Here is a 27,669-nt window from a genome sequence, read left to right as displayed (position 1 = left end):
TTTGACCTCTGGGAAAAACTAGGTATAAGACCTTCTAGAACTAACAACATAGGGGACTAGAATGTAAAAGTAGGAAATCAAGAGATACCTTTAATAAAGAGGCAAGAGTGGCCTTAGAGTACAAACTGAAGCAGGGCAAAGGTTAACAGAATTTTGCTAAGAGAACACACTGGTCATAGCAAACACCCTCTTCCAACAACACAAGAGAAGACGCTACATGGGGACATCACCAAATGGTCAATACTGAAATCAGATTGATTATATTCTTGGCAGCCAAGGATGGAGAAGCTCTACATTCAGCAAAAACAAGACCAGGAGCTGACTGTGGCTCATATCATGAACAATTTATGGCAAATTCCAGAACTAAATTGAAGAAAGTAGGGAAAACCACTAGGCCATTCAGGTATGGTCAAATATCTTATGATTAAATATCTTATGATTATCTTACAATAAATATCTAAATCAAATATCTTATGATTATACAGTGGAACTAACAAATAGTTTCAAGGGATTGGCTCTGTTAGATAGAGTGCCTGAAGAACTATGGAAGGAGGTTTGTAACATTGTACAGGAGGCAGTAATCAAAACCATCCCCAAGAAAAAGAAATGAAAAAAGGGAAAATGGTTGTCTGAGTAGGCCTAATAAATAGCTGACAAAAGAAGAGAAGAAAAAGGCAAAGGAGAAAAGCAAAGATATCCACCTCATGTGACGAGTTGGCTCACTGGAAAAGAGTCTGATGCTAGGAAGGATTGGGGGTGGGAGGAGACAGGAACGAAAGATAATGAGATGGCTGGATGGCATCACCGACTCGATGGACATGAGTTTGAGTGAACTCCGGGAGTGAGTGATGGACAGGGAGGCCTGGCGTGCTGTGATTCATGGGGTCGCAAAGAGTTGGACATGACTGAGCGACTGAACTGAACTGAACTGAACTGAAACCCATCTGAATGCAGAGTTCCACAGAATAGCAATGAGAGATAAGAAAGCCTTCTTCTATGATCAATGAGAAAAGATAGAGGGAAACAAAAGATGGGAAAGGCTAGAGATCTCTTCAAGAAAATTAGGGATACCAAGGGAACACTTCATGCAAAGATGGGCTCAATAAAGGACAGAAATGGTCAGGACCAAACAGAAACAAAAGATGTTAAGAAGAGGTGGCAAGAATACACAGAACTATATAAAAAAGATCCTCATGACCCAGATAACCAGTATGGTGTGATCACTCACCTAGATCATTCCATCTCCTAGAATGTGAAGTCAAGTGGTCCTTAGGAAGCATCACTATGAATAAATGTAGTGGAGATGATGGAATTCCAGCTGTTATTTCAAATCCTAAAAGATGATTCTTTTAAAGTGCTGCACTCAATATGCCAGAAAACTTGGAAAACTCAGCAGCAGCCACAGGACTGTAAAAGGTCAGTTTCCATTCCAATCCCAAAGAAAGGCAATACCAAAGAATGTTCAAACTATTGCACAATTGCTTTCACACACTACCAAAGTAATGCTCAAAATTCTCAAAGCAAGGCTTCCAAAGTACATGAACCAAAAACTTTCAAATGTTCAAGCTGGATTTAGAAAAGGCAGAGGAACCAGAGATCAAATTGCCAACATCCACTGGATCATAGAAAAAGCAAGAGAATTCCAGAAAAACATCTACTTCTGATTTATTGACTATGCTAAAGCCTTTGACTGTATGGCTCACAGCAAACAGTGGAAAATTCTTAAAGAGATGGGAATACCAGATCACCTGACCTGGCTCTTGAGAAATCTGTATGTACGTCAAGAAGTAACAGTTAGAACTGGACATGGAACAACAAACTGGTTCCAAATAGGAAAAGGAGTACGTCAAGGCTGTATATTGTCACCTTGCTTATTTAACTTATATGTAGAGTCCATCATGAGAAATGCCAGACTGGTTGAAGCACAAGCTGGAATCAAGATTGCCAGGAGAAATATCAATAACCTCAGATATGCAGATGACACCACCCTTATGGCAGAATGTGAAGAGGAACTTAAAAGCCTCTTGATGAAAGTGAAAGAGGAGAGTGAAAAGGTTGGCTTGAAGCTCAACATTCAGAAAACTAAGATCATGTCTTACAGTCCCATTTCTTCATGGCAAATGGATGGGGAAAGAATGGAAACAGTGAGAGACTTTATTTTCCTGGGCTCCAAAATCACTGTAGAGGGTGATTGCAGCCATGAAATTAAAAGATTCTTGCTCCTTGGAAGAAAAGCTATATCAAACCTAGACAGCATATTAAAGATCAGAGATGTTACTTTACTGACAAAGGTCCATCTAGTCAAAATGATGGTTTTCCCAGTAGTCATTAATGAATGTGAGAGTGGGACCAATAAGAAAGCTGAGTGCCAAAAAATTGATGCTTTTGAACTGTGGTGATGGAGAAGACTCTTGAGAGTCCCTTGAACTGCATGGAATCCAACCAGTCAATCCTAAAGGAAATCAGTCCTGAATAGTCATTGGAAGGACTGATGCTGAAACTGAAGCTCCAATACTTTGGCTACTTTTGGGGAAGACTGACTCCTTGGAAAATACCCTGATGCTGAGAAAGATTGAAGGCAGGAGAAGAAGGGGACAACAGTGGATGAGATGGTTAGATGGCATCACCAACTCAATGGACATGAGTTTGGGTAAACTCCAAGAGTTGGTGATGGACAGGGAGGCCTGGCATGCTGCAGTCCATGGGGTCACAAAGAGTCAGAGACAACTGAGCAACTGAACTGACTATCTGACAACAGATGTATTATACTTAACACTGATGACTCTAAAGATCGGTCTATTTTAATCAAATTAACAAGCTTAAGCCACTTTCAATACCAGATATCAGCTTAGTACTGAATATTTTTCAAATGATATTAACCTGAAATTCATTCTGGCCAGATAATTTTATTTCTAAGTATATAAGTGCTTAATTTCCTTTAAGTCAAGTAGATAGAGATCTTTTATAGATTAATTTGGCAATACCACACAGCTACAATACACATGTGCTGCTACTGCTAAGTCACTTCAGTCATGTCCAACTCTGTGTGACCCCACAGACGGCAGCCCACCAGGCTCCCCCGTCCCTGGGATTCTCCATGCAAGAACACTGGAGTGGGTTGCCATTTCCTTCTCCAGTGTGTGAAAGTGAAAAGTAAAAGTGAAGTTGCTCAGTCATTTCTGACTCGTAGTGACCCCATGGACTGCAGCCTACCAGGCTCCTCCATCCACGGGATTTTCTAGGCAAGAGTACTGGAGTGGCTTGCCATTGCCTTCTGCGCATGTAGACATGTACAAACACACAAAGCACAGAGACCTCATAGTTACCATTTAAAAATTTCACCCCTGTGTCAGTCCCGAAACCAAAGCCATTGTTGTTATACTTACCGTTTCTAGTTACATGTTTATTTGTGTCTTTTAGCAATTTGTCTCCAAATGCTGCCCTTTCCACAACCTTCTAAATATTCCATTTGCTCTGTGTGTTAAATGGAATCATGTCTTTCTACACAAGAAACCACTGTGTTTCAAATAGCACATCTAAAACTCTAATTCCCATCCCTCATATTTATATAGAAAGTTATTGTTAGTTACTATTACAACTTACAAACATAACTTGCTCTCCTTTTAGCAAAATAACCAACACCAGGGATGTTTATATCACCTAGAAACTATTTTCTCACCATATTTAAGTAATGCCCTATCTAGCCCCATCCTCCCCACCTCATGATTTTTTAAAAAAACAGGGCACCAGGAGGTCTGCAGAGAATTTAGCAGGCTTCTGGTCCAAATTCTGGCTTGGTTTTGGCAGATCTGAAGCTGGAAAGACCTTGTTATGATGAGGAGCCTTCTAAGATACTGCTAAAAGGAATGGCCAATAATGAAGGTCATGACTTGGCACCCTGGGAGCCTACTCACCAGAGAGTAAGACTCTAAAACACTTGTGAATGCCACCAGAAGTTTGCAGCCGTAGCCAAACACTGAGTAACATCCATAGTTCCAGGTAAATGATCTCTGCATTCAGATCATCTCCTCTAATCTGTCTCTGACTCTCTACACAAGGAAACCCCAGGTACTGTAGGCATGCATGTTGCAACCTGAGCCCAGAAAACTTTGCAGTGACCTTTTACTAACCTCCTGCTCTCATTCTGACCAACTCCAATTACCAAAAGATTACTCACTCAATGACTTCAATGTTCAGAGTTTTGCTATCAGCAATATTTCTAACTCCACAAGAGGCACTAGCTGCTATAGTTCCATTGAGATTAGAATCTAATTAAAATTAGATTGAACCACTAGGTTAAGATCTAAACAGCAAATTCACCAGCATTAAAGTTCTAACTTTCCAAACTTTTTAATATTTTTATGATGTATAAGGACTTTTAGACGATGCTTTGAAATCTATTTAATCCAGTCTTATCCCTTTTAATTTACATTTTATATTTTACTTTTTAAATAGATGTATTACATTCTTAAATTTTTATTGGGCTGTAGATGATTTACAATGTTGTATTCGTTTCTACCGTAAAGTGAATAAGTTAAACATATACACATGCCTACTCTATTTTAGATTCTTTTTCCATATAAGTCATTACAGAGTTGAGAAGTGTTCCTTTGGCTACAGTTCAGTTCAGTTCAGTCGCTCAGTCGTGTCCAACTCTCTGCGACCCCATGAATCACAGCACGCCAGGCCTCCCTGTCCGTCACCAGCTCCCAGAGTTCACTCGAACTCATGTCCATCGAGTGGGTGACGCCATCCTGCCATCTCATTCTCTGTCGTCCGCTTCTCCTCCCGCCCCTAACCTTTCCCAGCATCAGAGTCTTTTCCAGTGAGTCAACTCGTCGCATGAGGTGGCCAAAGTATTGCAGTTTCAGCTTTAGCATCAGAGTAGGGCCTTATTAGTTATCTATTTTATATATGCTTTCTACTTTGTAATTCATCACTGTAATCACTCCATTTAAGCACCTGAAACATTTTACTCCTCTGTCATATTTGCCTTGACTTGTCCAAACAGACAGGAACACAATTAGGAACATATTAAATTTTCCTCAAAATTGATTTTCTGATCAAAATAATATCAACTAGACCAAACATTTTTGCCTTCGAAGAACACCCAATACTACCTAAAAATCCTACTTCAATTTGGTGTTCCCATTATATGAAATGGACTTCCCTGATAGCTAAGTTAGAAAGAATCTGCCTGCAATGCAAGAGAGCCTGGTTGGATTACTGGGTCAAGAAGATTCACTGGAGAAGGGATGGGCTACCCACTCCAGTACTCTTGGCCTTCCATCGTGTGCTCAAAATTCTCCAAGCCACGCGTCAGCAGTACATGAACCGTGAACTTCCAGATGTTCAAGCTGGTTTTAGAAAAGGCAGAGGCACCAGAGATCAAATTGCCAACATCCGCTGGATCATCGATAAAGCAAGAGAGTTCCAGAAAAACATCTATTTCTGCTTCATTGACTATGCCAAAGCCTTTGACTGTGTGGATCACAATAAACTGTGGAACATTCTGAAAGAGATGGGAATCCCAGATCACCTGACCTGCCTCTTGAGAAACGTGTATGCAGGTCAGGAAGCAACAGTTAGAACTGGACATGGAAGAACAGCCTGGCTCCAAATAGGAAAAGGAGTACGTCAATGCTGTATATTGTCACCCTGTTTATTTAACTTCTATGCAGAGTACATCATGAGAAGCACTGGGCTGGAAGAAGCACAAGCTGGAATCAAGATTGCTGGGAGAAATATCCATAACCTCAGATATGCAGATGACACCACCCTTATGGCAGAAAGTGAAGAACTAAAGAACCTCTTGCTGAAAGTGAAAGAGGAGAGTGAAGAAGCTGGCTTAAAGCTCAACATTCAGAAAACTAAGATCATGGCATCTGGTCCCATCACTTCATGGCAAATAGGTGGGGAAACTGTGGAAACAGTGGATGATTTTATTTTGGGGGTTTCCAAAATCACTGCAGATGGTGATTGCAGCCATAAAATTAAAAGACTCTTACTCTTTGGAAGGAAAGTTATGACCAACCTAGACAGCATATTAAATTCAGAGACATTACTTTGTCAACAAAGGTCCGTCTAGTCAAGGCTATGGTTTTTCCAGTGGTCATGTATGGATGTGAGAGTTGGACTGTAAAGAAATCTGATCACCGAAGAATTTATGCTTTTGAACTGTGGTGTTGGAGATGACTCTTGAGAGTCCCTTGGACATCAAGGTGATCCAACCAGTCCATCCTAAAGGAGATCAGTCCTGGGTGTTCATTGGAAGCTGATGTTGAAGCTGAGACTCCAATATTTTGGCTACCTGATGTGAAGAGCTGACTCATTTGAAAAGACCCTGATGCTGGGAAAGATTGAAGGCAGGAGGAGAAGGAGTCGACAGAGGATGAGATGGTTGGATGGCATCACCGACTCAATGTACATGAGTTTGGGTGGACTCCGGGAGTTGGTGATGTACGGGGAGGCCTGACATGCTGCGGTTCATGGAGTTGCAAAGAGCTGGACATGACTGAGGGACCGAACTGAACTGAACTGTTGGTCAGCTGGTAAAGAATCCACCTGCAATGCGAGAGACCTGGGTTTGATCTCTGGTTTGGGAAGATCCTCTGCAGAAAGGGAAATTCTAACCACTCCAGTGTTCTGGCCTGGAGAATTCCATGGACTATACAATCACTTTCACTTTCTTTTCATTACATGAATTGATAGCCTCAACAGGTTATCCCCTCCCGTAAGCAATCCTGATCCTGACTACTCACAATCAGCAAAGAGGCTGACCATAGAGGGCATTGAATCTACCAGGAAAGAAATCCTCACCTCCTAACCACCCGCACTGCCACATGCATATATGTTCACATGGTCACCTATGGGGGATGACAGAAATTTGAGAGTGCTTCTAAATTCCTCCCTCTCTCTCTTTTTCAGCAAGTCCTGTCATTTCAGCTCCAACATCTCTCTCTGATCTCACGTCTACTCTACCTGTCCAGCACCGCCACCCTATTTCTGGGTCCACTCTTCTCCTCAGGAACTAAGTACAATCTAGGCCCTCCGGGACCAACCTTGCTTCATTCTGCCTACACTTTGTAAAGAAACTCGGCTTCTACTTTATGACATAGCAAGTAACCTAACCTAATTCAGCCATGCCAACTACCTCTCATTTATTTTCATCTGTAAGTCACATAGGCCTTGGTGCTGCTGCTGAGCAGAACCAAGAATGTTGTACTTCACTATAGTGTAGGTCTACTTTCAGAGAAGCACAAAATTCAAAACTATGAATGCCTTAAGCATGAAGAAGTTTCTCATTAGGAAAGAATGCTTTTTTCCATGGAATTCACATGGCTTGAACAATAAGAATCCAAGGGGCTCAGTTTGTATATGCATCCCCTACCACAAACAAAAGGACATATTTTCTTTAAATTAGGGGTTTTATTTCATTTAGTGAGCTACTTAATTGAACAGATCATGCCAAGATTTTAGTAATAAATGCCATCCATTATCTACCCTGAGTTTTTAATAAAGTTACCGAAGAATTGATGCTTTTGAACTGTGATGCTAGAGAAGACTCTTGAGAGTCCCTTGGACTGCAAGGAGATCCAACCAGTCCATTCCATTAGTCCATTGATCTAAAGGAGATCAATCCAGGGTGTTCATTGGAAGGACTGATGCTAAAGCTGAAACTCCAATACTTTGGCCACCTAATGCAATGAGTTAACTCACTGGAAAAGACTCTGATGCTGGGAAGGATTGAGGGCAGGAGGAGAAGGACACGACAGAGAATGAGATGGCTGGATGGCATCACCGACTTGATGGACTTGAATTTGAGTGAACTCCAGGAGTTGGTGATGGACAGGGAGGCTTGACGTGCTGTGATTCATGGTGTCGCAAAGAGTCGGACATGACTGAGTGACTGAACTGAACTGAAAAGACATACAATCTAAAACTAAAAATATTTCTAAGTTCATACATTCAGTATAATACTCTCTCACCACACACACACACACAATCATGTTTAACATGCCAAAAGGGCAAAAGGAAGTTGTTATCAATATAAATGAATGGAACAATTTTTTTTAATAAGAATATCCTTCAACATATCACTTGTTTATTATAAGCCTGGTTTGTTCATCAGAAAAATGGAGTCCTAGAGATTAACATCTTTGCAAACTGTGTGAGCACTGAATTGTTCCTTCCAAGTACCCTCACCATTGTCCCTCACATTGAAAGGGTTTTGCTGCCTACTCGTAGTCCATGTTCTATTTCCCATAAAATCTTTTTCTCCTCCACTTCCTTCCCTAAGTGGGGTATATCTGAAAAAAAAAAAAATCATATGGATAGCTTTTAGTGGAAAGGGCTTTGAAGATGTTTCTCACAGAAAGTGCTGACTTGCCCAAAAGTCCCGGCACAAGTTCTTATTAACAAAGGAGCTGAAACCAGCCAAGATCTTCAGCGGAAGCATATCGTGTGCAGAAAGCACCTTCCTGTTTTCTCCTTTGCTGCCTGGAGCAGCTCAGCCAGACTGCTTTCCACGTCCTCAACCTGCTGGAGACCTAGGCAGAGCTCACAGAGGATCAAAGCTCCAAGGGTGGCTGCCTCCAGGCTGTCCTCCACGTCCACGTGGATCATGTGCAGAGGCCGGAAGGTCTCCTGTTCTCTGGCACACAGCTCTGCCACCACCTGTTATAGACTCTCTCCTTACAGGTGAAGGTGATGTTGGAGTGATCTCTGCACCCTTGAAATATTTCTGGATGGGACTTGATTTTCTCATTTTTTCCCCAAGATTTATAAGACTCCATTCCTTTGGTAGTATTTTCAGTCTTTACAGGAAAGGTCCTTGAGAATCTTCTTATATGAAATTTAATATAACACACCACTGGTTGGTTGGGTGCCAGCCTTGGGAGCTCACTCAGGATACTGCCCCAAAAGTCCTAACACTGAAGCCTTTCCTCTTGAGGATGTGTCAGGCTCCCATGCTCCTATTTGCATTACTCATACAGACCACCGCCACAGCGAGGGGACAGGAAGGCATGATGGCACTCATTGGGACTCCAGCCAGACTGATAGATTTCAGGGGCTGAGAGGGACTCTGAAGCCACAGAGAAGATTGGCTGGGTCTCGTTCTTCCAAGCAGTGTTAGCTTCAAGGAACAAAACTCTATTTATATGGAGTCACCTCCCCCCAATGGGTTAAACCTTGAGTGTTTGGGTTTTTGCTTTTCAGTATTAAATTAACTGAATTTGGATAGGGGCTCCCACCAGAGAAGTGAATCCAATCTAGCCATCAGAACAATCTGGTGATTAAATCACCCTCTACTTCTATGACTTACCTACTTGCCCACCGGCATTGTGCAACCTCCAGTTAAACCTGTCCTGCTGGTGTGTATGGGGCTAAGATCAGTTAGACAAAACAAATACTTGACTTGCCTGCCATCACAGGCCTCTCCAATAACCTGAGGAAGCATACGGAAAACGTCTTTGAAATTTCCAAACCTACTAATTCAATGATGCACAGAATCACAATGGCTGTTCTGTACTTCTCATGTACGGTGGATACCCCAGAGTGTAGCTGTGTTAGATCATATGAAGATATCTGTAGTTGTGCCCATCAATCAATAATCTGATTTGCCACTGTCAAAAGCAACCTCTGGATAACAGACCTGCCAATGGTGTTTCACAAGTTGCAAGAACGTCACATTTTCTCCATTGACTTTTCGCTATTCATAATAATTCTGAAGAGAGCAATGTGAACTCCCTCTCCCTTAACATGTCTTCAAGAGCAGCTCTGTCTGAGTACTCTGTACTCACAACAGAAGACTTTTCATTAAATTTCATGATACAGATATCAAAATTGGAAACGGGGCCTTTCACTTTGAAATGGCACAGGAGAAAGAGCTCTTCATAAAGCCACAGACTGAATGTTCCCATGAATCTGTCTGTTGCAGTAATTTTCACATTGCAAAGAGTCCTCCATCAATAAGTATCCCAAGTCTACTCAAAGTGTCATTCCCCAGACCCACAGCAGCAGCATCGACCAGCAGCTTGTTCACAGCAGAAGCTGGGGCCCCAGATCACTGAATCAGATTCTCTGGGAGTGAAGCCCAAACATCTGGAATGTACAAAGCCCTTCAGGTGACTGTGATGGGAACCAAAGATTGAGAGCAACTAACTCAAAGCAGAGGCTTCTGAAACTTGGATGGACATTGATAGTCCCTGGAGGCATTCAAAGCCCTGCCTCTAGACGGGAGATGGGATTTCTGAAGAGAAAAACCAGATTAGAGAAAGGGCCAGGCAAAACTGAAAAGGTAGTCAGATCTTAAACACGGTGTGAAAATGTTTTTATTAGAGTCAATGACTGAGACCTAAAGCATTCTTGGGGGAAAGGAGAAGAAAGAAAAAAAAAAAAAAAAAAGCAAGTCTTACAGCCAGAACTATAACCCTGATTCAAGGGGAGGGCCATGTTTCAACAAAGTTGAGATAGCGTATGTCTTCATAGAATGGCTCTAATGTCACACAGTGGAGGAAATCCTTACTTCTGATTTGTGTGCTCCTGAGTTTATATCTCGGAGAAGGCAATGGCAAGCCACTCCAGTACTCTTGTCTGGAAAATCCCATGGATGGTGGAGCCTGGTGGGCTGCAGTCCATGGGGTCGCTAGAGGTCAGACACGACTGAGCGACTTCCCTTTCACTTTTCACTTTTCACTTTCACACATTGGAGAAGGAAATGGCAACCCACTCCAGTGTTCTTGCCTGGAGAATCCCAGGGACAGGGGAGCCTGGTGGACTTCCATCTATGGGGTCACACAGAGTCGGACACGACTGAAGTGACTTAGCAGCAGCAGCAGAGTTTATATCTGAGGCTGGGATGGGTCTTGTGAAAAGCTCCAGCACTGTGGCAGTCAGCACTTGAGCTCTCAGTGCTTGAGAAGTGCTCATGTGTCACTCCACAGGTCTTCCTGATGTCTGCAGTGCCGACAGGGTCCCCAAACCCTGGGCCACAGACCAGCGCTGGTCCATGGCCTGTTAGGAACCAAGCCACACAGCAGGGGTGAGCGAAGCTTCATCTGTATTTACAGCTGCTCCCCAGTGCTCATGTTGTGGCCTGAGTTCTGCCTCCCATCAGATCACTGGTGGCACCAAATTCTCACGGGAGCATGAACCCTATTGTGTACCACCCATGGGAGGGATCTAGCTGGTGTGTTCCTCATGAGAATCTGATTCCTGACGATCTGAGGTGGAGCTGAGACTGTGATGTGATCGCTATGGAGCAGCTGCAGATACAGAGGACCGTTAGCGGAGAGGTGTGACTGCATAGAGACCGCAGTGTATCAACTCCCTGAAGACTCACATCAGAACCCTATCAACTGAGCAGCAATTGAGCTGAATCCAGTGACAGGGTTTCCAGAGGCGAGTGAGGTGATGTGCTCCAGTCGTGCAGCTGTGGCTGGTGGCAGGCTTTAGGTCAGAGTCCGGCACTTACTTCAGCTCACACGTGGCCCACCCATTATTTTACTCACCACTTTCACCCGTGTCTCTTTCTCACACTGTGCACTTGTCTTAGTCACAATTTTGGTAAGCTCAGAAGCTAACCTTTGCCAAACGGAGTAAAAAACAAAAACATATGTCATTACAGTTCTTCTTTGGAAAGGGGGAAAGACCCAGTGATGAGATAGCAGAAGATTCTAAGACTACCAACGAAAAGAAAGCTGTATTTAAAAGTGAATATCAAAAGTACGTGTGCTCAGTCATGTCCAAGTCTTTGTGACTCCATGGACTGTAGCCCACCAGGCTCCTCTGTCCATGGAATTTTCCAGAAAAGGATACTGGAGTGGGTTGCTATTTCCTTCTTCAGGGGATCTTCCCAACCCAGAGATTGAACCTGTGTCTTATGCATCTTTTGCATTGGTAGGAGTATTCTTTACCACTGAGCCACCACGGAAGCCAAATACCAAGAGTTCTACTTAAGTTATGGGTTCATTGCAACAGATGAAACACATTCTCTAAGCCAGCTTTGAATAATATATGGCAACCAGCTATCCAGCAAAGTCATGACAACTTCAAAACTGCTTCACCACATGGAGACTAAACACTTCACATTAAAAGACAAGCCTTTGTAGTTTTTCAAAATGCAAGACAAGCAAACAACAACAAAATACCCCATGAACACAAAGAACAGACTTCATCAAATGTGTCTGTGCTGAAGGCATCATTCTTAGGGGCTACGCACATAGCTAAAGCCAAGAAGCCCTTTACTCTTGGTGAAGAGTTGATCCTACCTGCTGCTAATGACATCTGTCATGAAGTTTTAGGAGATGTTGCCTTTCAAAAGTGGTTCCATAACTAGACAAAGTGATGAGATAGCAAAGGATATTGCAGCATAATTGTGCCATGGTATGCAATCCAGTTTGATGAGTCTATGAATGTTGACAACAAGGCAACCATGCTTGTTCTTATGAGACACATTTTTCAGGAGGATATGCACGAGGCTATGTTACTTGCACTTTTGCTCTCTACCAACCCCATCACTGCAGAACTATTCAGGACTTTAAAAGAGTGCATATCAGGAAAGCTGAATTGGTCATTTTGTGGTGGTATAGTATGGATGGAGCTGCTGCCACGACTGGACAACTTTCTGGTTTCACTACTCGAGTCAAAGAGGTCGCTTCTGAATGTGGGTCTATACACTGTGTCATCCACAGAGAAATGCTGGCTAGCCAAAAACCATCACCTGAAATTAACAACATTTTACAAGATGTGATTAAAATTAACAGCCCCTTTAGAGTACATGCCCCTAACTCATAGTTTCTATCTGTTGGCATAGCTCTGTGAGGTGATGGACACAGCACACACACGTCTTCTCTTATACACAGAAGTGAGATGCTTTTCTAAAGGTAGGCCATCAGCCAGAGTTTTTGAGTTATATTGGAAAAGACTCTGATGCTGGGAGGGATTGGGGGCGGGAGGAGAAGGGGACGACAGAGAATGAGGTGGCTGGATGGCATCACCGACTTGATGGACATGAGTTTGAGTGAACTCCGGGAGTTGGTGATGGACAGTGAGGCCTTGCGTGCTGTGATTCATGGGGTCGCAAAGAGTCAGACACGACTGAGCAACTGAACTGAACTGAACTGAGCCATTTCAGAGATTTCTTTTAGGAAAATAATCATCACTAGTAGCACATTTCAGTGACAAAGAATGGATCATAATACTTGCTTACTTGTGTGATGTATTCAACCTGCTCAACAAACTCAATCTGTCAGTTCAGGGGAGAATGACAACAGTGCTCAAGTTGGCAGATAAAGTGGTCTCATTCAAAGCCAGAGGGTACTTACGGGGGCAATGAGTGAACTCCTGATTAGGAGAGGGAACTGGCAGCCCACTCCAGTACTCTTGCCTGGAACATCCCATGGACGGAGGCTACAGCCCATGGGGTCACAAAGGGTCGGACATGACTGAGCCAAGTTACCACCTACCAAGAGAATTTTAAAGATTAAGTCAAGGACTTCCTTCTCCCAGTTGGTGTGTGATCACTTATTTAAGCTTTCAAAAGGTAATGAGCATTACTTCACAAGCACAAAAGACCCCCAGAGTGGGAAGGAATGGATCGGCAATCCATTTGTGAATAAGTCAGGTGACTCCGCCTTTTTCTTTCTTTTTTGCCTGTGCTAGAAGAGGATCAACTGCTTGCAATCACAAATGGTGGTGGCCTTAAAAGTATGTTTGGGACAACTTTCAATCTCTATATATTCTGGATTAAAGTCAAGGTGGAATATCTGCAGATTGACACAAAAGCACTTAAAGCCTGCTTTCATCTTCTACATCTCATCTTTGTAAAGCAGGATTTTCTGCAGTGAGAGAAACCAGATTGAGATTGTGGAGTAGAATGGACATAAACACCACACTTTGAGTGTCACTGTCTCCCCTCACCCCTAGAAGGGACCATCTAATTGCAGGAAAACAAGCTCTGGGCTCCCCTGATTCTGCATTAAGGTGAGTTATACAATTATTTCATTATCTATCACAGTGTAATAGTAATAGAAACAAAGTGTACAATCAATGCAATGTGCTTGAATCATCCCCAAACCACCACACTCAGCCCCAATCCCCCAGTCAGTGGAAAGTTGTCTTCCATGAAACCAGTTCCTATTGCCAAAAAGGTAGGGGACCACTGTGCTATCATATTTCAGTTAATGAAAGCGAATTGGCCTTGACCCAAGGAATTTGAAACCTCGGTGAGTTGAGAATTTACAAAATGTCTTTTCTTTCGTGTAACAAAACGAACTCCCTCAAGGTATTACTTCTGCTTTACTGACACTAAAATCCATCAAAAGGCCTCTAGAGTCCAATTTTTATATCTCCAGTAGGATTGCTAGATTTTGATTTTTAAAATATCAAGCTAACAGAGTTTTGTTATATCAAATATTTGTTTAATTTCAATATAAAAGCTTTTAGTATTATTATTAAAGTCTCCTTTAAATATACGAGGTGGATGACAAAAACCAGAGTCAAAGAGGTGGAAGATGTGTGTTTCAGGTGACAAAATTAACCCTATGTATTCTTTTTTATTTTAAAGATTTTTTTTAATGTGTTGTTCAGTCACTCAGTTTTGTCTGACTCTTTGGGACCCCATGGACTGCAGCATACCAGGCTTCCCTGGTTTTCATTGTCTCCCAGAGTTTGCTCAAATTAACGTCCATTGAGTCGGTGATGCCATCCAACCATCTCATCCTCTGTTGCCCCTTTCTCTTCCTGCCCTCAATCTTCCCTATCATCAGGGTCTTTTCCAATGAGCTGACTCTTCACATGAGGTGGCCAAAGTATTGGAGTTTCAACTTTAGCATCAGTCCTTCCAATGGACACTCAGGACTGATCTCCTTTAGAATGGGCTGGTTGGATCTCCTTGCAGTCCAAGGGACTCTCAAGAGTCTTCTCCAGCACCACAGTTCAAAAGCATCATTTTTTCGGTTACAGTGTCTTTGGACAGTGCTTTTTACTCTCTGACTCTGTTGCCTTTAGCTGCCATGGATGACTTACTCTTCTTGGGAAGCCCTCTGATAGTTTCAAGAAAGACACAGTATTCACCTTGTAAGTCATTTGTGCTGTTGAAATCTGGGGGTTGATAAACCAGGTGGACCATCTCTGGAATCAGATATCCTGGGCTTTAAATCACCTGTACAACATATTAGCCATGTGATTTGAGACAAGTCACACTTTTCTAATCTTTAAATTTTAAATTATAATAATAAAAGTTTTAATGATATCTTTAAGAATTTTGTGTACCAAGTGAGAATTTTAAAAAATGGCTAGACTGCACTAAGCATTAACTATTAATTAATGTTAACTGTTCCCATATCTTTGCACAAATACATAATGTATTGTTTTGGTTTTACTCTCATAGGGTAGTAATTTCATTTTTTCCTACGTTTGGGAGAATGTCTCACACTAGATTCCAAGTTTTACCAACAACAGTTTGTGACCTTAATGATAACTAATGATTTGTTTGTAAGTCAGTTTATCCCACGGGGCATAGAGGAAAGAGTCTGCCTACCAGTGCAGGAGATGCAAGAGACTCGGATTTGATCCTGGGTTGTTAAGATTTCCCTGGAGTAGGAAAGGGCTACCCACTACAGTATTCTTGCCTGAAAATTCCAGGGACAGTGGAGCCTGCTGGGTTACAGTCCACGGGGCCACAAAGAGTAAGACCCAACTGAGCAACTGAGCACACACAGACATTGTCTTTTATTGAATACATCTCTGCACCTCCTAAAATTCTCTCAATCAAATCTCTCTTTCACACCCGTGGCCACTTATCTCCCTCAACTTCTGGTCTACTGATGCCAAGGCAGACCATGAGGTGTATTTTCTGTGGCCCACCAGGCTCAGAGCTGGAACTTCTGGCTCTTTCCAGAAATTTCAGATATCTCAAGATAACGCAAGACATAGATCTGACATTCTGAAATGTTGCAAAGAGGTTATGTATTCTGGAAGTGAGTGCGGGGAGGTGTGGGATCTGATATGGTTAGTTCCCCGTAGGGCAAACTTCAAGCAAGGGAAGACAGGAGACAGGTGGAACAGGAAGGTGGGTTGTCTTTATCTCCCTTTTTCCTTCTGATGTATAGTTCTGAAGAGTGTTTTCTCTGTGACTGGTCAAGCAAATGTACTTGAGGTGTTTAAGGTGGCTTGTCAAGAAGGAATGGCCAATACAGTAAGTCATTGCCTGTGTGGCTCAACTCTCTTTTCCTTTGATTATCTTGAAAGTATGCTGTTGCTATCATTTAGTGACTAAGATATGGTTACATGGAGCTCTTTGCAACCCCCATGGACTGTAGACCACCAGGCTCCTCTGTCTGTGGGATTTCCCAGGCAAGAATACCAGAGTGAGTTGTCCTTTCCTTCTCCAGTGGATCTTCCTGACTCAGAGATCAAACTTCTATCTCCTGCAGTAGCTGGTGCAGTCTTTACTGCTGAGCCAACAGGGAAGCCCTTTGAAATTATATGCCCTAAACAAATCTTTGGCGCTTCCCTTGTGGCTCAGGTGGTAAGGAATCTTCCTGCAATGTGGGAGACAGAGATTCAGTCCCTGGGTTGGGAAAATCTCCTGGAGAAGGGAATGGCTACCTACTCCAGCATTCTTACCTGGAGAATTCTGTGGACAGAGGAACCTGGCAGGCTAACAGTCCGTGGGGTCACAAAGAGTCAGATGTGAATTCCTTGGTTGAGGCTTTGTTTCTAGGAATTCAAAGCTATGACACACTTCTTTATTCATAAGTCTTCAAATACAGCAGCAGTCTTCTCACTAACTCTCATTTTTGAATTCATTTATTTATTCCATCACAAAATCCATTACTTATGTTATTTAAATGTGATGTGTACAATTGGAGATACAAAGGTGACCAAAATAGGTTTTCCTGCTTTATGGAAATTACAGTCTGGGAGCAGTGGTTCTACAAGTATCTGTATTAAAATTGTAGAGTAATAAACGCCTTGAAGTGAAATACACATGAAGGGCAGAGTTTGAAGGTAACAGTTTTAGCTGGGAGATTACAGAAATCAAATACTCTGCTGGTGACATTTGTTCTGGGTCTTTTTTGTTCAAGTAAATGTGCCACTTTTGACTGAGTCAATGAGTCAATGTGTGGATAAATAAAGTGATAGCTTAAATACCCTGAAAGGTCTTTTCCATCACTGAAATGATTCACTATGTCAGAAAGTTTAAGAACTCAAAGATATTGTTACTTATAATGGGCTCAAAATCATTATATTTAGCTTAAATATTTAAATAAATAGGTTTAGATATTCCCTTACATGAGAATATGATTGTTATAGAAAAAATAAGGAAATGAAAAATGAATAACATTCATAATTCCACCAGTTTTAAACCGCTAAGTTAACATTTCAGATATTCTCACATGTATCCATCTTTGAAAATTGGATTATATAGGAGATAACATTTTTGTCATCATAGCATTATTCTGTGAATATTTTTCCATATCAGTAATGCTGCTGCTACTGCTAAGTCACTTCAGTCGTGTCCAACTCTGTGTGACCCCATAGACGGCAGCCCACCAGGCTCCCCTGTCCCTGGGATTCTCCAGGCAAGAACACTGAAGTGGGTTGCCATTTCCTTCTCCAATGTGTGAAAGTGAAAAGGGAAAGTGAAGTCGCTCAGTCGTGTCCGACCCTTAGCGACCCCACGGACTGCAGACCACCAGGCTCCTCCATCCATGGGATTTTCTAGGCAAGAGTACTGGAGTGGCTTGCCATTGCCCTATCTGAAGAGAAGCTTTCAAATGGTTGCATAGCTAATGTGCTTAATCATTTCAGTGTAGTGTTGTGCCATTTTTTATCTATCCAAAGCTTTTCTGTGGTCATTTATTTTGCCTCAACTTTTTTTCAATATCTTAAATTATTTTACATTAAGCACTCCAAGTTAGTGTAATCTTTCTGTATAATTTTATTTACATCTTTATATAAAATTTTATAAGGACAATAATTATATTAAAGAACACAAGCACTGCTACAATTTTTTTCAATTGTTGTTTAGTTAGCCAAAAATATTATCTTAACATACAGGCTTACCAGCACTAGGAAATACTGCCACTGTTCTAGGATACAAAATGGATTTTATAATTGAAAATACATGTCATTGATTGGGAGAAACTCATGTCTTGTCTGTAACCCAGAGATGGTGATAACTATTTCATATATTTTGTCGATTAAAAAATATTTTATAAGTAAATATGTGAACATTAATCTGATTTTTTTAAAAAGATAGCAAAAATAGAAAGATTAGATGGGGGAAAAGGACACAACCACAGATAAAATAGTTAAAAATTTATAAGAGAATAGCTTTGCATTTCAAAGATGTTTTATTCCAAAACTTAGAAATGAATAATTTCTGAGCAAAATACAAAATTTTTAAAGTTGACACAAAATTAGAAATCTGCAATGGAAACATCATAATAGATGAGATTGCAAAGTAATTAAAAATCTATTGTAAAAGGACAATAGGATCAGAAGGGTTTATTAAATAGTTTCTGTTTTCCTTTAAATATGAATAGCAGATGGTATTCATATTTAGAAAACTTTTCAGGCCATAGAAACAAGTGGAAAATTTCCAAGATCAGAATATTTTTAGAGATAACATTTGATTGGGAGTTCACATAAAAAGAAATCCATAGAATGTACTTGTATATACACATAGACAAAAGATTTAAATAAAATATTAAAAGTTAAATCCCACCATATTGTAATAAGAATAACATACTGTAGCAATGTGGGTTTAGTGCCAGAAAAATGATTTAATATCAGGAAGCCTAATGACATTGTTTATTATAATAACCAATTAGAGAAGAAAATAATTAGGTCATATGAATCAATGATGAAAAAGAATTTGATAAAATTTAGCAGCTCTTTCTAATAACTCTATAAGTAAAATGGAAGCAATTACTAGAATATTATAATTATCATTTATCAAATTCCCCCAGTATGCACTGTAACAAGGATGAGACTTTAAATCTATTCCAACAAGCAAAACTATAAGGAGATATCACAGCACCATTTAATAATATCCTAGGAATGTAATGAGTCAAAAACATAAAAGCCACTAAAAACATTGTTAAAGGCATAGGATGTTCATTTTTGTCAGTGATATGATTGCATGTCTATAACACCAAGAAAGTTCTAGTAGCACACTGCTAGCATTGATTTTTTAAATATGTCAGACAGCTATATATGAGTTCAATATTTGTATAGAAGTTCTGTTGATCAGATAATAAACAATCTATAAAACTTTTAGAGATGAATAAAATAAGGTTGTGAAAGAATTTTATGAGAGGATACTATAAATTATTCTTGATAAAATAAAAATATATCAACTATTGTAAACATTGGCCATCTTCTCATGTAGAAATTCTTTATATGATAAATACATCAATTGTATAAAAATAGGATATAAATTTACCACAGGCGCAGTTGGAGCATTAACTTTTATGCAGAAGATTCATTGTTGAAAGGTAGTAAAGAAAATTTTGAAAACCATTAGTGCTGCTTTAATCAGATCAGCAGAAATAAGAGAGGGGGTTCAGAAACAGATCACAGGATATATTGCCCATTATAATTTTAATTTTCCTTTTGAGTTGTGTATTTTCTCTTGGATCATTTGAGATTTTGATTTGCTTTTCTGTGAATTGCTTCTTTAAAGTTGGGTCTTAATTACCTTCTTGATTATTTTCAAGAGTTTTTATATTTCTAGCTGTTTTCTATAGCTTTACTGCAAATTTTTTAAAGTTTTATTAAAAATGTATAAGAAAACAATACATTATATTATCTAAACTGAATAAAACTAAAAATAATTTCAATCCCTATGGCAAGCCACTCCAGTACTCTTGCCTAGAAAATTCCATGGATGGAGGAGCCGGGTAGGCTGCAGTCCGTGGGGTCGCTAAGGGTCAGACACGACTGAGCGACTTCACTTTCACTTTTCACTTTCATGCATTGGAGAAGGAAATGGCAACCCACTCCAGTGTTCTTGCCTGGAGAATCTCAGGGACGGGGGACCCTGGTGGGCTTCCGTCTATGGGGTCACACAGAGTCGGACACGACTGAAGTGACGCAGCAACAGCAGCAACTACTAGCAGGATGTGGGCAAAAGTTGCTCATATATTTGTCGTATAAACGTAAATTATTTAAATGTGTTAGAAAGTAGTGTAGGAATAGTTAATAAAATTATAAGTAAATATATCCTTTAACTACTAATTCTCCTCTTTGGAATCAATTGCACAAAGTAAATACTGGTAAGGATATAAACACAAGTATGTGCAACTCCAAATGTCAAGGAAAACAAACTCTAAACTTAACAATACTTAGGGCATAATGAGTGCCTTTCAGCTGGTTAATTTCTGTATAAATTATGGGACCCAGTAAAGAATATGACACAATCTTTAGGAATAATGAATTTGAACCCTCCCAATTCATAATCAGGAATTTACATGAAACATTCTTAATATTTTTAAAAAAGAAGAATAGAATGTGCTTAAATTATTTTATTGTCATAAAATCCAAATGATAGGTATATTTCTAATGAACATAAATGTGCATAATTTGTGATAAATGTATTTTGTAAGATAATATGATCCCAGAGGAAAATATGAAAGTGTATAAATTATGTTTTCAAGGGCTTTGAAAAAGTGGGAGAAATGAAAGAGGGAAGAAACATAATTAACAGACTAATAACATGTATACTAAAACATATGTAATGCATATATGTATGTGTTTATGTAAACATCTACATACTTATGTATATCTAAAAAATTAAAATGAATCAGGGGTAAAAACTGTGCTTGAAGTTTCCAATCTCCTCTAAAACAAACAAACAAAATAGACTTTTTATAGCAGTGTGAAGCTCCCTTATATTATATTTTTTGCTTATTTTACTTGCTTGCCCACACTAAATTTTCAATAAATTAAAATGAATGGTATAAGCAGAGACTGGCGCACTATGACTTGCTAGCAAAATCCAGACTATAGTCTCTCTTGTTTTTCTTTTTTAAAGACCCAGAGATAGAGACCAGTTTTTGTATTTTTAAATGATTGTATTCTCTTGGAGAGAGAGAGACATATGAATTTTATTATTGGCCCACAAGACATAAAATATTTAAGACCATTTCTTTCAGAAAAATGTTTCCCAACCTGATACAAAGGTCAAAAACTAAGGCAAGGCGGTTCCAGTAGGTGAGGGACATGGTCAACTGGTGGGTGAGAACTTATCACAAGCTGTGAAAATCTAAACATACACTGTGAACTGACATAAGAAAACTGACCTATGAAAGACAGAACCTTAATTGGCCAATCACCATGAAAGTGATGTAAGCCTGTCTTAGAAATGATTCCTTATCTTCATTAAACCTTTTGAATTAATGTCAGTTTTTGGGAATTTCAACCATAACTTCATGAAACACTTTCCTTGCTACTTTAACCATTCCAGAGTATACACAAATGGAAAGGCTACTACAATATTAATATTATATTGACACCAAATGCTGATAAAAATTGCATGCAAAAACCTAATATTGGAGACTTCTGTAAGTGTAGATATTACAATCTCAAATCAACTCCCCCACCATGGAATATTTACAAGTATCTTAAGAGTCAGACATGACTGAACAACTGAACGACACAACTCTAAGTGGGATTTATTCCACAAATGTTAAGATGATTGAAAATGAGAAAATATATCATTCTAAATCATTGCATTAATAATCAGAGGAGAAAAATGACAACGCAATGATGCCTAAAGGACATTTGACATTTATAATTCCTTAAGAATCTTGTTAATTAGAAATAAAATGATGCTGTGGCAACAAGGTAAAGAAAACCACTCAAACCTAAAACATTATTTAAAGAAGAAACATTAGATATGTTCTTATTAATGACAGAAACTAGTGACAGATGCCTGCTCTTACTTCTTTAACTCCTAAAAAAATAGCATGAAATTATCTCAATGCCACTTGGTCTTTGCAGAGGTTATGGATACATTTTATTGTGTCTGCCAGCTCATCTACTTTGTAATAATTCCTCTGAAAATCATTTCCCCTCCCTCCCACATCTATAGAACACAAAGGTGGCTCCTTGTGGTGGACACATGCTAGGGTAACCTCCAGTATGTAACACAGTTTAAAAATTTTTAAGCAATGTTTCAATTCAGTTCAGTTCAGTTCAGTCGCTCAGTCGTGTCTGACTCTCCGCGACCCCATGAATCACAGCAGGCCCCCTATCCATCACCAACTCCCGGAGTTCACTCAAACTCATGTCCACAGAGTCGGTGATGCCATCCAGCCATCTCATTCTCCGTCGTCCCCTTCTCCTCCCGCGCATGTTTGGAACCATGTTATTCTGCACTGATGTATCATACAGTTGTCTTATAAAATCGGAATTGGTTTTGGTCTGAAAACAAAATTAAACGATAGACGCTTTCTGCTAACATTATGCATAGCATTCCTACAGAACACATTACCAAAATATAGCCACACCAAGAGATATAAGATCCAGACCCTCTCTAACTGTCCGGCATCACTATAATTCAGCCGAGGTCTTCAGAACTCAAAAGACACGGTTACTCTCCTGTAAGCTAGGCTGTTATCACGCTTTACTGAAATCTTTAAATCCCTCCATGACAGAAACGCAAGTTCAGTCTTTGTTTCAGTCACACAGTCTACCTAGAGTCGAAGCACGAGCTCATATTTTTAAGACTGCAGAGGCTGTTAACCACTTCATTTCACTAGCGAGCAGAGGGGAGCATCACTAAACTCAACCAAAGGAAAGGCCTAATGAGACACTGACAATTAAAGAGGAAAGATTTGTTTCATAAGACCAAGATCCATGCTCCATGGACCCTGTTCAGATGGAGGGTTGCAGCCAAGCAAAATGTGAGGGTTAGCTGCTGTGTCCTTGATACCACTGAATCAGCAGGGCAGAGAGGCTGGCTGGCAAGTTTGAATTGTGCATGCTTCAGCACATTTGCAAAATAAATGATTCCCTTGCCATCATGTGAACATTCAAGGCGCGTTGGTCATTAATTCCCAGGTCAACCAGAATTAAGAGCGTAAATGGCATTGAGAAGTCTTTAGTCTTCTGCCTTGTGCTGGTGATGCAGGGCTTTGGGGAAATGTTCTGTTAACCTTCCTTCTACCCGGGTTTATCCAGACATGCAAGCTCATTAGTTTCAGTGTCTTCCTTAAGGTGTGCTTTTCTATTCGAATCCTGAACCAGAACATGCACATCACATCTATATTTCCACATTACCAGGAGACTGCAAGTTCTATATTCTATCTGTACGTTAGACGGATTGTCCCTTCAAATCCTGAACAGTTCACTGTCTTCTGTTCTCAGATTTTAATTTATATGCTTCAATATTTTTGCTATGACTAAATCTAATCAAACCCAGGAAATGCTCGATAACAAAGTTGTTTCACACATAGCTGTATCTTTTGAGAAGTCAAGTTATGAAATGTAAACTATGATTCTCATTTCCAGTGATGATTTATATGCAAAATAGTAAGATCTGCAGTGTTAGAGGTTTGACATCATAAGAGAAAATCAAAAATATATACCAAGTTGTAAAAAAGAGGCTGTTCAGAAAATAAAAATGCTTGGCTTGGGGAGGAGGACATTTGCCCATTTCAGTTCAGTTCAGTTCAGTCGCTCATTCGTGTCCGACTCTTTGCGACCCCATGAATCACAGCACGCCAGGCCTCCCTGTCCATCACCAACCCCCGGAGTTCACTCAAACTCATGTCCATCAAGTCGGTGATGCCATCCAGTCATCTCGTTCTCTGTTGTCCCCATCTCCTCCCACCCCCAATCCCTCCTAGCATCAGACTCTTTCCCCTCAAAAATCAAAACCTGCTGTCTACTTTCCTAAAGTAGATTTAAGAAGACCCTCAACATTTCTATATCGTCTGTGTATGTGAGTTGAATACAAAAATGAACAAGATTGGAATGATAGAAACCATGTTTGTAATTCCATATGGTTTAAGAATTCACTTATTACTGTGATGATTAATGAAAACCAGGAGTATAAATTATTTTAAAAAGCACTTTCCTTTTCAGTTTTGTAATTATGTGCACATAAAACTAAATGTTTAAAAATTTACTGAAAAATATAATCAATTATTAAGAAATTTAAAAACATCTAGTAAGAAAAATATCCAGACTTTAGGCTGATCCTCTACTGGCATTTTCAAACACATGCTTGGAATGAGAGTCAAAAAGTTATGTTATTTTTTTTTCCTTTTAAAATAAAAGTGAAAATGGGAATGCACCTACTTGATGATTTTTTTAATAAGAAAATGATTTCAACATAATCGTTACTCTTGGAACAGTACAATGTTTTGTTACTGCTTCGCCAGTAATTCATCACATTATTTGAAAAAAAGCAAAATGAAACTTGTCCACCAAGAGTTCAGAACATCTGTGTGGAATACAAGGCATTCTCACATCCAACTGACTATCTCCATAGTGCATTATCCAGATGTTTGTATACCCGAGCTCACCATAAGGACATCTGTGAATATGCTTTGGCCACAATAACAAAGCATAAAGAAAAACATAAAACAGCAAATGAAAGCAATCCTAAAGGAAATCAACCCTGACTATTCATTGGAAGGACTAAGGCTGAAGCTGAAGCTCCAATATTTGACCACCTGACGTGAAAAGCCGACTCATCACAAAAGACCCTGATGCTGGGAAAGATTGAGAGCCGGAGGAGAAGGGGACAACTGAGGATGAGATGGTTGGATGGCATCACCGACTCTATGGACATGAGTTTGAGTGAACTCCGGGAGTTGGTGATGGACAGGGAGGCCTGGCGTGCTGTGATTCATGGGGTCGGGAAGAGTCGGACACGACTGAGTGACTGAACTGAACTGAACTGAATCAGAAATCGGAGGAAAAAGATTCTTGGTTATTCTTTACTATGGCATAAAAGTGAAGAAAATGTTATGGAACAATTACAGTAACTGACAGAAGAGTATCCTAACAAGTTCATGTATATTATCTGTGTTGAGTTAGAAAGGATGATCCTATAATATTTCTAACGTCAAGTAGTTTTAAATGAAGATTATATATACATATATATGATTTTTTGGACATGTATATAATTAATTTCTTAATGGGTTTCATAGCATGTAGAAATATTATCTTTCTATAAATTTGTGATAGCATGTAGATGTATTCTGCAATAGTAAGAAATTGCTTTGCCTCTTAGTTCAATATTACAAAACCCCTTTGTTTTGTCAGTTATTTAGGATGCATTAATATTTGATCTCCCTATTATTCCTATTAAACAGATGGTGATCATCTACCTTCTTTATGGTATACACAAGATAGGTCCATAGAGCTTTCCCTTCTTTCTGTCTGATATATTACATATTGTCACTAGTTCTGTCTCTTCTACAATCAAGTTTACAGGAACAACTAAACTCAAATTTCCCCATTTATGATCCTGTTTGTGGTCTAGTCAGTAGTAAACCTCACCATAACCAAATGCTTGTTGACAGATGGATGAGTTTCCACAGTACCTACTCAGATAAGCCAAAGTGTAGCAACTTTTCTTGCTGAATGATATCAGTTCGGTTCAGTTCAGTTCAGTTGCTCAGTCGTGTCCGACTCTCCGCGACCCCATGAATCACAGCACGCCAGGCCTCCCTGTCCATCACCAACTCATGGAGTTCACTCAAACTCATGTCCAGAGAGTCGGTGATGCCATCCAGCCATCTCATTCTCTGTCATCCCCTTCTCCTCCCGCCCCCAACCTTTTCCAGCATCAGAGTATTTTCCAGTGAGTCAACTCATCGCATGAGATAGCCAAAGTATTGCAGTTTCAGCTTTAGCATCAGTCCTTCCAATGATACAACTCAACGTAAAATGGTAAAATTGTACTTGAGTACATTTTATTTGTATTTATCTATTTAGAGATTTGAAACAATAGCATTTGTAGACAATCTCTGATGCTATATCAAAAACTTTTTTTTTTTTAATTTGATGTTGGGATCACGGGCTCGTAAGCATCATGGACACGGTGATATTCAATTATTTAGCAAACACTTATTGGACAACTATTCTGTTTTAAATGTTGAAACTATGAAAGTGAACAATAAAGGCATGAACTCTTTTCTAACAGAGTTTAAAACCTGATTGAGGGACAGAGAAAAACATGTTAAAAAGTGTTTTTTTTAAGAGGAAGAAGTTGTGATATGTGATGCAATAGAAAATAAATGTGGGTTGAGATAGATATGAACAGGAAAGAGAGAGATGCTTTGAGACAGGCTTTAAGCAAAAGAGAAAGCCTATTTATGCTGAGCTATACAAATCGAGGAGACAATTCTTTGAGGATCAGAGAACAAGCATTCCAAACAGAGAAGTTAGCATGAGTTAGTGATTTGGAAAGGCATGAAGTGGAACATTACATTGACTACAGCACAGACATACATGTCTATTTACATTTCATCTCAAATTATCCTCCCCTGCCCCTTTTTTAAAGTGTACTCTGACTTACCATTTTGGAACTCAAAGAGAAGGTTAGTATACTCATTGAGGAAGGGAATTCCTGGAGATGAGCTATGGTTTAATATATTGGCATAGGAAAATGGTTCATATTTTCTCTAAGCAGACATTGCTTAGATGTTCATGGTTCAGATAATCATGCTGCAGTTTCATTTTTAATTTTCACTGTAACGAAATTCTTCCTTGTGATTAACTTAAATTGTCATACCATGTATTTTTCTGCTCTATTTGTCATTTCTTGTAGAAAGAGAAAATTAAAGTTGAGCATTTCTCAGTGAATTTTCATTAAAATATAATGATATGTTTTCCTTTTCCTTTATACTTTTCTTCCTATATCAGGCGATGTTAAGCCAGAGAACCAGAATTATTAGAAGATATACTCAGAGATGTATTGCAAAGGGTGGATGTACATGACTGTGGGGCTGGTTAAGAGAGTCTAGATACACAGAGCTAGTTGTCAAGAAGGGCAGGCTAACGCTTTGGAACATGGATGGAAGATGCTATTCATAGGCAAAAGGTACTCTTTTCAGGGAAGCCTCAGTCTATAATTATGGCCCTCCAGCTGGTTGAATCAGGTCCACTCACAGTATCTAGAGTAATCCCCTTTATTTGAAGTACACTGAATATGAACTTTAGTAGCGTAACAAATGTATTCATAATGACTCCTAGATTTGTGTTTGATTGAATTTCTGGGAACTGTCGAATCACCAAGTGGACCAATACAATTGACCACCACACTGCCATTTCCTACTCTTCCTTTTCATCTCTTTCCTTAGTAAAATACTGAGTTCAGGATGTACTGGTTGGATCTTGGTAAGATAATGGTCCACATGTAAAGGTAGAGATGAACAGCTACAGTAGACTGGCTTGAGGAATCAGAGCCCAGTTAGAGAAAGAAAGCAATGCTTGCAAGGGGTGTCAGTAGCAGCGATTCAGAGGATTATCAGAGCCAAAGCTGAGCAAAGAGATGTTTGGGCAAGAAGGTGGCCCAGCACGGAAGGGGAGGCCTGTATGGGGTAACAAGGAAATCCACAGTGGAAAGGAATAAAACAGTGATGGTCTAGTATGCGATATCAAAGCCTCAGAGAAAAGATGAGTATGTTCACATGG

At 39.8% G+C, this 27,669-nt stretch overlaps 1 pseudogene; it reads right to left on the bottom strand.

Moving 5' to 3' along the window:
* Positions 1 to 8,445: 8,445 nt before the first annotated feature.
* On the bottom strand, positions 8,446 to 9,028 carry LOC129548389 (RNA polymerase II subunit A C-terminal domain phosphatase SSU72 like protein 3 pseudogene; annotated as a pseudogene).
* Positions 9,029 to 27,669: the final 18,641 nt, after the last annotated feature.

This window comes from Moschus berezovskii, chromosome 25 (assembly GCF_049115385.1).
Source record: "Moschus berezovskii isolate FMDL1 chromosome 25, NW_MosBer_1.0, whole genome shotgun sequence".
NCBI lineage: Eukaryota > Metazoa > Chordata > Mammalia > Artiodactyla > Moschidae > Moschus > Moschus berezovskii.
This window is presented reverse-complemented; position numbering and strand designations above follow the sequence as displayed.